The sequence below is a fragment of the Micropterus dolomieu genome, linkage group LG19 (assembly GCF_021292245.1).
Source record: "Micropterus dolomieu isolate WLL.071019.BEF.003 ecotype Adirondacks linkage group LG19, ASM2129224v1, whole genome shotgun sequence".
Classification (NCBI taxonomy): domain Eukaryota; kingdom Metazoa; phylum Chordata; class Actinopteri; order Centrarchiformes; family Centrarchidae; genus Micropterus; species Micropterus dolomieu.
In genome coordinates, this window is record NC_060168.1 from 35,582,654 (window position 1) to 35,594,307 (window position 11,654).

Genomic DNA, 11,654 nt, shown 5'->3' on the forward strand with positions numbered 1-11,654 from the left:
AAGGTGAATAAGTAAAGGCAGTAATTAAAATATATACATTTATGTCTCCTTGTATAATTTAATTACTACCTACATTTATTTATTTACTTTATTTTTTTGTGTATTTAATTGGATACTTATTTATTGAGCATTTATTTATTTCTGTATTTATTTCTGCCTGGGTCAGGATCGGTCCTCCATAGTAGTGTTTCTTCATTGCCTTCATGTTAAAAGTAATTTCTGCCCCGCTGCTGTCATAGTAACGTAACGTTAAAACGCGAGTCATGTAACAATCGGCTGTTTCATATTTTCTGTTCATTTAACGGCCACGCATGAGCGAGAAAACAGCTGAATCTAATTACAGACGATCTGCGACTGTCTGGACAGTCTGAGTCCTTTCAGGTGTTCACTGATGCAGAAATACATTTTATTATCATACTGCTTTACTTAATATTGAAATGAATCCATGTCAGAAACATTTAGTTTTAAGTAAAGTAGCCTAATTAATGTCTGTTATTGTTATTATCACAACACATTTTAAGATTTGCTGTTATTGTCAGTATTCTAATGTGATTCATCAGGATGATTGAATAAAATATAGATTTACTGATTAGAGATGTTTTTGATATTTATTTTGGATAAATTGGCATGTTAATCAAGTAATAGGCAACTTTTCTTTCTTTAGAATAAACGAAATTAGTCGTTAGATTAATAGACTAATCGCTTAAAGAAGAACTAAGCTTAAAGAGACATGAGCATCAACAACTTATTTCTGACAAACGCCGAAATGAAGTCCTACAAATTTTTATTTTGAACGTCAAATTATGCAAAGCTGCCATACAGGCCTACAGATTGTACAAGCAGTATAATAGGTCTCTTTTAAAACATTTTGGTAACAGTTGATCATACAATGCAAAACCTTACCCGTCTCTACATCCTTACTTCAGCCTAAATCTGTTTCCTGACTTTGGATTGTTGCCTCTGTCGCCAGTTTGTTCAGTGATTCAAATACCTCTGGTGATGTTCCCACTGAAGAAACAGTAAACCAGTCAGAGCTTGAAGGCTGGATTACAGGGGTCACTTCCTTTCCATTTAAAGCTGCAGTAGGGAATTCTTTTAAAATGTACTTTGTCATATTTGCTGACTCTGTCTCTATATCCTGACAGCAGTACATTGGACAGAAAGATGGCTCCGAAGCCTGGGGTGCTCTGTATGGGGAAAATTGAGCGTGAGACTCACGCAAATGACACATTTTCACACGGACTCACGCCATACATCAATTTTCTCACTAACTGGAAAAACTAATGTAGCCTATAACTGATAGCGTCGACTCGCGCGATTACACTTTAACCAGCTGATGCGACACCACTGGATGCTGTGACAGGATTCAAGCGAACCCGGTCTCGGGCAGTGAGTGGCAGACAGTTTTGCAATATAAAAATGTATAATCTGAAGCACAGCTCTGCTCTTGCTCTGTTGGGAATCAGAGCTGCACAGAGCTGCTGAAGTTAACGTGAGGATTTGTGGTGAAGTGTTTTCAGTTAGTTTCGTTTAGGACAGGTTTCATCTATACAGTCCCAAACGGGTTCTGTGTCTGTCTGTCTTAATTTATCCTTGAGGTGAAAAGGTGCTGCGTTTTAAGAGGAACTTCCCCAAACAAAGACACAACAAAGAGGGAGGACTAAATCATGAAAGAAAAAGAAACACAGAATGCTTGAAAGCCATACACCTACTGAATTACAGTGGGTACGGAAAGTATTCAGACCCCTTTAAATTTTTCACTCTTTGTTTCATTGCAGCCATTTTCAAAAAATCAAAAAAGTTCATTTTATTTCTCAGTAATGTACACTCAGCACCCCATCTTGACAGAAAAAAACAGAAATGTAGAAATCTTTGCAAATTTATTAAAAAAGAAAAACTGAAATATCACATGGTCATAAGTATTCAGACCCTTTGCCGTGACACTCATATTTAACTCAGGTGCTGTCTATTTCTTCTGATCATCCTTGAGATGGTTCTACACCTTCATTTGAGTCCAGCTGTGTTTGATTATACTGATTGGACTTGATTAGGAAAGCCACACACCTGTCTATATAAGACCTTACAGCTCACAGTGCATGTCAGAGCAAATGAGAATCATGAGGTCAAAGGAACTGCCTGAAGAGCTCAGAGACAGAATTGCCTGAGTTTCCATTGACATAGCTTAGATAAAACATTTCCAGAATAAATTGATTCAAACATAGAAAGTGTTTAATGCTAAAAAATTGCTGGGGGAGGAACATCCAGACCCCCCCTCTGAATAATTGGCTCCTCCTTCTTAGAAAAGAACCGCTTGGAGTGTTTCTGTCACTCGTTTGTGAGAAGTGTGTGTGCACACGTATTCAAGCCTTTACGGTAAGTGAACTGGCCCAGAGCGAGCTGACAGGCAGGTTAGAGACTTTATCCTGTCAGTTTATCTCTTTACAAAGACAAGTGTTGCAGTATGAGCGTCCTATCTGAAGAGAGGCTGTGAAGTCTTCATGTTACGCTGTACGAGAACCACATACAACATTATTTATCAAACCGGGTCGGACTGGATGAATTTAGTTCGAATTTAGTTCACATGTGACAACGTCCGGTTTTCAAAATAAGATGTCTATACAGATCACTTACTATATATCAACATACCATTTAGACTCTGGTTTACCTCAGGGAGTGTAACAACAATCCGCAAATGTAATTTTGCTTCTATGTGCCGTCACGTCCCCTCGATATGCCCTTCAAAATAAGAGCTCACATTTGTCACATCTACACTGCATTTAATCCTGTTTGGACTATATTTGTGCTCATGTGCAAAGTGCTGAATAATTATTCATAGTTTGATTGGTGAAGTGTGCCTTTGTAATACAGTTTATTATCTACATACTATGTATGCTGCAATCCATTTATGCTGTTGCTAACCCACACAGTCTGAAAAAGACTGTACATTGTGGCATTTGCTGCCGCATATTCAACACACACACTGGCAGCTGATGGAGAGTTTGTTTGTGAATTTTTAATCATTTATAGATCGTATTTTATATTTGTGGATCATGGAGAGTTTGTGGATTTTGGATCATTTGTAGATCGATTTTAATATTTGTGGATCATGGAGCGTTTGTGGATTTTGGATCATTTGTAGATCGTATTTTATATTTGTGGATCATGGAGCGTTTGTGGATTTTGCATCATTTGTAGATCGTATTTTATATTTGTGGATCTTGAATCATTTGTAGATCTTATATTTGTGGATCATGCAGTTTGTGGATTTTGAATCATTTCGAGATTGTATTTTATATTTGTAGACTGTGCTTGATTTTTTATGCAATATATTTTCTTACTGTTCTTATCAGCATTTTAATCTTTTACTCAACTGTTTCATTTCTAGTTGATCCAAAATGAGTCATTCAACAACAAAGCCACCACCTCAGATTGAAAACTGGACCAAGGAAGACGTCCACCAGTGGCTGATGACAGAGGTCAAAGTTCATGAGACTTGTGCAGACAGATTCTGTGAAGAGGAAGTGTCGGGAGACATTTTAGTTGTTTTTGAAAAGACAGACATAGTGGACCTGGGAATAAAACACGGTCCTGCTGTCAAAATCACATCTTATCTACAACATCTGAAAGAAGGATCACAACATGAATCACAGTTCTCAGCATATGTGGAAAACTGGACAAAGGAACAAGTGACCCAGTGGTTACTGCAGCACGTGAAAGTATATAGCAAATATGCAGAACGGCTACAAGAGGAAGACGTATCTGGAGATTGCCTCGTTTGCTTCAAGAAGCAGGATTTTCTGGACCTGGAAGTGAAAAGCGGTCCTACTGTAAAGATTCTGTCAGAACTCCGTCAGTTGAACAAGAAACCAGAGCCGACACTGCAACCCATCCTTCACACCAGCACAGACCAAAAAGAGACTCCAAAACCCGCTCAACCGGAACCTAGTCTGGCTCAGGACATAGCAACCAAACAGGCTGAATCGTGTAACACGATTCAATCAAAACCAGACAAAAAGGTGGAAAATGAATCTGAAAAGGCTCTGCAGCTATTCAAGAAAGCTTCAGAGAAGCAGCCAAAGCCACAGAACATGGGGGCTAGGAGAAAAGAAACAGTTGTGGTAAAATTTCTCTGTTTTCTACATTATAGGCTAGTAATACAAAATATTATTGTATCCAGTCTGTTAATAGAGCCTTTTGATATACAAGAAAAATCTATTTTGTTAGTGCAGTTTTAGAACTTATACAACTTAAAAGAATTTTTAAATGTAGACATTGATTAAAGTGTTGTTTACTAAATATTTACTTCTGTTTCTTCCTGTAGAGCACAGTCACATCCAAGATCACTATGGAGATCCATGAAACTCTCGAGAACCTTACAAAACAAGACCTAAAAAAGTTTCATTTCTACTTAAAATTACACAAAAAATCTAAGGTTAAACCTATTCCTTTGAGTAAACTGGAGGGCAAGGACACCATGGACACTGCAAAGTTGATGACTGAGCACTATAGAAGCAAGGAAGCTTTACAAGTCACAATTGACACTCTGAAAGAAGTCAATCAACGTGAGCTTGCATGTCAGCTGGAAAAGAACATGGGTAAGAAACCCTCTACCAACATGTATAATAACAAACATGTAAAATAGTCCCCAACAAACGCACTATTTCCTCCTGTTTGCTTGATAAAAACTACAGCGACCAGCTGTTTTAGGAAATTACTGAGACTTTTTAAACAGGAAACTTATTATTATATTTGTGAGATAGATTTACATCTTCATTAGAAGCCAATGAGCTTGGAGCTGAGAGCCATAGACAGGAAGTCAACAAGTCCTCTAACCTAAACGACAAAACGGTTGTTTATTTATGCCTCCCAAAACAACACATATGATCGTTTACCTACATTAAACACGTGGTTTACGTTGTGAAACTGTCGCAGTTTGGTTTAGGAAAGCGTTTGGGTTAAAGTCAGTTAATTACGTCATGTGACGGAAGTCACAGAAGTTACATGACGGATGTCAGTAAGGCTATTTAACTTAAAACTAAAAATAACTTATTTTAAATAAAAAAAACATTTGGTTTCACAGTAAAAGTCTGGGATATCACCCATCCAACCTCCTTACGCAGACTCTCTCACTATTTACCAGTATCACTAGAAATCGCAGTCACAACAAATGTTAATGTGGGTCATAAAAAAGTGGCGCACAAATAACCTATCTTGTCGCTTTTTTGGTGAGGAGTCTTAAACATATTGAGAGACGGACAAACACATTGTTGTTTTTCTCCTTTGGATTTGCTGGCAGTAAGCATCACCAGTCTTAACCTTCAGTTCAATAGATAAGTGTTGTATTTTACTTATAATGCATTTATTTCACTGTTCATACAGGTCAACCGGCGCAGCAGTGTCTTCCAAAAGAAGTTTTGAAGAAAGAATCTAACCAGGGTGACAAACTAAAGAATTTATTAACGTGTGGTGGGAACCTGCTGGACACTTATAACAGATTTGTTGTTGTTGTGAACAAGAGCAGACCAGGACAAGTGCAGTACCTGCAGTTTTTGAGTAAGCTGAAACTGTTCTGTGTGTTAGACTTTGACCCTAACTCCACCGCTCCAGGTGGAGTGTGTCATTCCTACAGAGAGTCAAGGATGGCCAATCTGCATAACCCATCACAATATCAAGGACAGACTGACTCCGTGATAAAGAACCTTAACCTCTGCAAACAGACCAGCTGGGTCTTCTGCAACGGCAGGCATGACCTTGACAACGACTCGAACAAGGAGCTGGACTATAAGAACTGGCTGAGGAAATCCTGCAGAGATGTAGAGCAGTTGGTTTCATTCATTTGCAACCCTGAAGTTCTTCTTCCTAGAAGAAGACTCATTATATTCCTCCTCCTTTCACCTGTGGACACTGAGAAAGACCCGGTTTTTGACACCTACAAGTCTTTCATAAAACACACTGAAGAGGAAAGCATCGTCACTCTCTGTGATTGTCAGAGCACGTATGAGAAATGGAGGGAGCTGGTTCAAGAAAAGTGTGATTTTGACATTGACCGTCTATCCATAAATGAATTAACCCTAAGTGAGATCAATGGCACTATTATGGCTCTGGGACCATTCAATCAGTCATCTGGAAGGCTGCTTCCCTCTTCCGGTTCCAGCGCTGTTGTCCTGAAACAGAAGGATGAAGATTTCATGACCGCTCTGGATATTTTGTGTCTGAATCAGTGTGAAAACGTTTATGATGAGAACAGCCCGGAGTTTGAAGCCTTGAGAATCAAAGTTGAGGAGGAATTCTACAGAGGAGGAAAAGTCAAATGGTGGAACTTCTACTTCTGTGACAAAGACAAAGAGAAGCCATTTGTCAAGCGGGACAAGTATGAAAATGTGAAGAAGATGATCAGACTTCAGTTGAAAGATTCCCAAGACATATGCGCTCTGCTGAATCTGTTTCACGATCCAGGCTGTGGTGGAACAACCTTAGCAATGCATGTGATGTGGGATCTCCGTCAAGAGTTAAGATGTGCTGTGCTGAAAGACAACACGCTGCCCAAGACAGAAGTGGCCGTCCAAGTCAGAAGGCTCATGAAACTTGAAAGTGAGAAACCATCTCCAGTTTTACTGTTAGTTGATGACTCAAAGGAAACCGAGAATCCTTACGATCTTGTAAACTGTATCGGTCAAGCTGTAGAGAATTTCTCTAACATAAATGTGGACGACTCACAAAACTGCAAAGTCATCATCCTTAACTGTGTTCGATCCCATAGCCCAAAGGAACAATACAGACAGCACGGTCCAACACAAAGTCAATACATAACTGCTTCACTAACAACAGATGAACAGAAGGAGTTTGAAAAGAAACTCAAAGAGCTCAAAGAAACTCATGAAAAACCTGAGAACTTTTACAGCTTCATGATCATGAAGCACAACTTTGACAAAAAATACATTGAGGACATTGCTCATAACACACTGGAGAACTTTGATATCAGCTCAAAGGAGGCCAAACTCTTTTCCTTTCTAGCCTTACTTAACACCTATGTGGCAGGATCTGAAATCTCTCTCTCTCTCTGTGAGGATTTCCTGGGAATGAAAAGTATACACTGGAAGGAGGACGGTGTAATGGACAGAATGAAGCCATATTCAAACTTTCTCATCATAGAGACAGTTGAAGACTGGGAATTCAAAGGAATTCGAATCCTTCATCATTCCATCGCATCTGCATGTCTGGAAGAGTTGGAGAGAAGCTGCTATTTAAAAGTGAGTGATATCTCTATGGAGATTCTTCACTGTGATTTGTTCTTCAGTCACGGTTGTCAAACACAGATTCATGCTCTCAATTCAACGGATGTTGATTGAAAGGCAGCGCAAGAAAGATGGAGATGAGAGAGAACTATTTTCTCCACTCATAGACAACATCAACAGCAAGCAAGGGAGACAGACTGTCCAAGAAATCTTTGTGAAAGCATCAACCAGGTTTGAAAAAAGTGCATCTATTCCTCAGGCACTGGCAAGATATTTGTACATCAACGACTTGTGACTTCCCAGAGGCTCTGAAATGGGCTGAGAAGGCCAAGAAAATTAAAGAAAACCCATACACATTTGACACAATTGGGCAGATTCACAAAAGCAATTTAAAATCAAACAACCACAGAGAAAAGCAGGAGACATCACACAATCCAGAAGACTTAAACACAAACATTAAAATAGCCGATAATGCTATCAAAGCTTTTAAAAGGGCTCAAGAGCTGGCAAATACAGAGGATGAACCTGAGATGGACGCTGCTGATGATGAATCAGATGACTATCCCAGAAAGTCATACAATGTTTATGGCTACGTGGGTGTGCTGGAAATTGCTTTCCTGGTCTTTGAGATATTGAGCCGATTGTCGTTCTTTGATGAAAGTGACCCAATGAAGAAGAGGTACTTGCGGAGTTTTCTGCAAAAAGCAATCCCAATCACCAGCGTGTATAAGGAGGACAACGAGATCAACAACAGATACGTGGAGATCATCAAAGAACACACGCAGTTTCTCCAAAATCTGAAAACTGAAGTAAAAGAAACGTTTGAAATCCTCGACTGTTACTTCACGTATATAAAAGCAAACAGTTCAGAATTCGATTCAAAGAATCGTTGGACTGTCTGTGGTCTTTTTAAAAGGTATGTAAATCTTTTTTGCACTGGACCAGATGAAATGAAAAAAGAACAACAAAACAATCCTAATCTCAATTTGAAAATGGATATTGAAGAACAAAGATCGTTTCTTGAAGAGAAACATGCAGATACATTTGTAGGGATTCTTCAGCATTTGGACAGACCTGCTGAAGAGATTGAGAAGATCACAGAGTGCTATGCATTCTTACAACAACAACTCCTCAACAAAAAACAAAAGACAAAGGAAAAAATCAATTACATTTTGTCAAACATAGTTCTTTCCATTTTGAAACCAAAATCTAAACATGTGAAGAGTTACAGCAAACTCTCTGCTCTCCTGCTGGAAACACTGCAAGATGTAGGACTTCGGTATCCCTTCCCAGACCCGTACTACCTGGCTCTGCTGTTACTGTGGCCAAGTCCTACTGAGGAAAACACAGAAATTGGGACCTACGTGAGAGCAATAAGAAACTCATCTCGCAAGCACCTGGCTCTGTTTCCGAAAAGGAGCACCGTTGCCCACCTCTACTTGGGGAAAGAAGAGGGACTCAAGAGGCTTGTTTCTAAACCCCAACTAGATGAGAATTTTAAAGAGATGCGCCGTGATACTTTGGCACAACTCTGGCGGAATGGAGATATATTTAAAGACAAAGCGATTATCAACCGCCTTCATCGAGTCAGTGGAGCCATTGAGCAAGGAGAGGTGTTTGCAAATTATGGAAAACTAAAATTCCCCGTGCGTCCAGCTCTCATTGCTGGTATAACAAGTGGTTTCAGCACAGAAAAGGTTTCTTTCTATCTCGGTTTTGCTATTAACGGACCCCTTGCTTATGATATCCAGTATGAAAACTAGGGTGGGTGAAACAAGTGCAACACAACACGTACAGTGTGAAAATTAGGTGAAGTAGCCCGTGACTTACTTCCGTGCTGTAAGACAGATTCCAGGGTTAAATGCCAATCCTGTAGCTCCAGCTGTATATGTACAAATGTTTTTATAAATATACCTCTCTTATCCCTTTTCCATTTGTTGACTGTCACAGATGTGGCACATTCACAACTTATGAAGTCCAGTATGAAAACTAGGGCAGTTGATTGTACAAACAAGCTCAACACAAGCGCTGAGACACGAACTGTACAGCAAGAAAAAAATAGGTGCAGCAGCAAACGACTCACTGTGATGGAATTTCAAACACAAAAACATGAGCAAATGATACGCAAGACAGAATCAGGGTTATATGCAAATTCTGTAGCTCTAGCTGTATATGTACAAATGTTTTTATAACCTTTTTATGATATTTCATCTTTTACATTTACTCATTTAGCTGATGCTTTTATCCAAAGCGACTTACACTTGCTATACATGTCAGAGGTCGCACGCCTCTGGAGTAACTAGTGGTTAAGTGTCTTGCTCAGGGACACAATTGTGGATGGGTAACAGTGGGGGATTGAACCCGGGTCTCTCACGCCAAAGGCAGGCGTCTTATCCATTGCGTTGTTTCTTTATTAACTGCCCTAAACATTTCAAGTATTTGTCTAGAGATATGGTAAAAATAATGTCTCAATGTGATGTGAAATTACATATTTCATTGGAAAATGTTACATTTTCTTGGCGGAGGAGCCCAAACCCCCCACCCATCTGACCATGACCACCACCACCAAAACATTCATCTGAAGCTCACATAAAATTGGGAAAGTGACATTTGAAGCTATTCTAATGTTCATCGCATGCTCATGGACACAAGAGCACTGCTGCTGAGACATGTTGTGTTGGGGTTTTATCTTCAGACATACTGCGCACTACAACTCCATCCTAGGGGAAACACTGGCACGTCTAAACATCATACATCCAGCAAAGAGATCAAGAAGCTCTGAAGCTCCCACATCCCAGCTGAGAACGATAAAGCACTCAATTTATTTTATGTTTGGCTTAACATTAACATTTAAAAAAGATGAGTAAAGGTAACCAAATGGGATCAATATCTTCTGATCTTGTGTGAGAAATGTGCCTGATTGTTGTGGACATCATTTTCTATAGAAAAAGATTTTACCATCAATGGTTTGTCAGTTTTACATGTTTTTATAATCATAAACTATGCAATATAAAAATCCTATCTTGTGTACTGTCTTAATTGTTGTTAGTAGTATTTAATTACTGTAACCTTAAATCGGTAAACATCTGTAGTATGAGGCTCTGTGACACAGCGGTGTGTCAACCTGTGTATTTCTGTGGGCTGTCAACAGCTCTTTAACAAGGTCTAAAATTAATTTTTGAATTCAAGCCTTGAAAAATCTATAAATTGTCTCAATTGTCTAGTTTTATTTGTGAGATCTTCTAACAAACATTTGATCTATTTATACATTCTTGTAATTTTCAGCAGCGGTATAGATCTAAGATTAGTAGTGACATGGAGTGATTAAAACATCAAAATATTGTGTATCCAAAATGTAGGCTCTGCATAATGTATGATATTATTAGTAGTATTATATTAATTATTATTTTAATTAATTGCATTTGTCATGTGCTTGTGGTGCCTTCTTTTTTGTTTCTCCTATATGCATGAATTATGACAGCCGCTACTACAATTTCACACAATCACTATATCAATGCACTACTAATTTTCACTCGCACACTATACGAGCACGGTAACAACAAAGTAAAACTGATTATTTGAAATGCACCTGTCCACAGCTAATTCTCAATTAATAAGTTTACTCTGCAGGAGCCTGTAATACATTCCAATCAGACAGTCAGCCCCTTCAGTGCCTCGGTCGTGAAAAAAGTAAGAAATGTAAAACAAAAAGTCCCAAGCATACAACACATAATTGAGATAAAATAATTTATTCATAAGGCTCTTCTAGACTTCCCAAATGTTCCTGGATTGAATGCATCAAAGTCTTATAGTAAAGAGAGTCATTCCAGGGCTTTTTGGGTCTGTGTGCATGGTATTTATTGACAATGTAATTAGATATAATCATTAATAAGATCGAATCATCTATGATAAGTCCTAATTTACACAGTACAGTACTGACCTTTGACCTCCTTACCGTTGGCTTTAGGAATCATTGTGTTGTCTTCACTGAGTAGTGGATAAAAGCATCAGCTATAACGTACCTGCATTTAAAAACAATTTACACATTCTCCAATCAGACATAACAAAGACCTTCAAATTCAAATCTTTGTTTTAAGAATCATCCCTCAACAATAATGACTTGATAACTAACAACCTAGCTTATGCACATATTAATATTAACTTGACCAAGTATAGACAAAGGGCTGAGGTAACTATGGCTGGCTTTAGATTAAAACTAGAGACTGTATTATCTCTCTTAGTCAACAATATGGTTTTCATGGCAAGCATAGCACATTTCCTATATTAGTATTGTATAATATACCTAATGTTGAAAATAAATGTTAACTAGAAACAGCTCAAAAGTAGCTTATCAACTGCCTACTGTACAGTGAGGAAAATAAGTATTTGAACACCCTGCTATTTTGCAAGTTCTCCCAC

The 11,654-nt window shown here is 38.6% G+C and overlaps 1 long non-coding RNA gene and 1 pseudogene across 1 annotated transcript; one reads left to right on the forward strand and one right to left on the reverse strand.

The window, feature by feature from the left end:
* Positions 1 to 10,256, forward strand: part of LOC123957369 — a 14,708-nt pseudogene extending 4,452 nt beyond the window's left edge.
* Positions 10,257 to 10,968: 712 nt separating this feature from the next.
* LOC123957371 lies at positions 10,969 to 11,253 on the reverse strand. Its single transcript, XR_006821780.1, has 2 exons — positions 11,176 to 11,253; positions 10,969 to 11,077 (listed from the first exon to the last, which is right to left on the reverse strand). It is a non-coding gene; the product is annotated as an uncharacterized LOC123957371 (long non-coding RNA).
* Between the last annotated feature and the right edge of the window lie 401 nt (positions 11,254 to 11,654).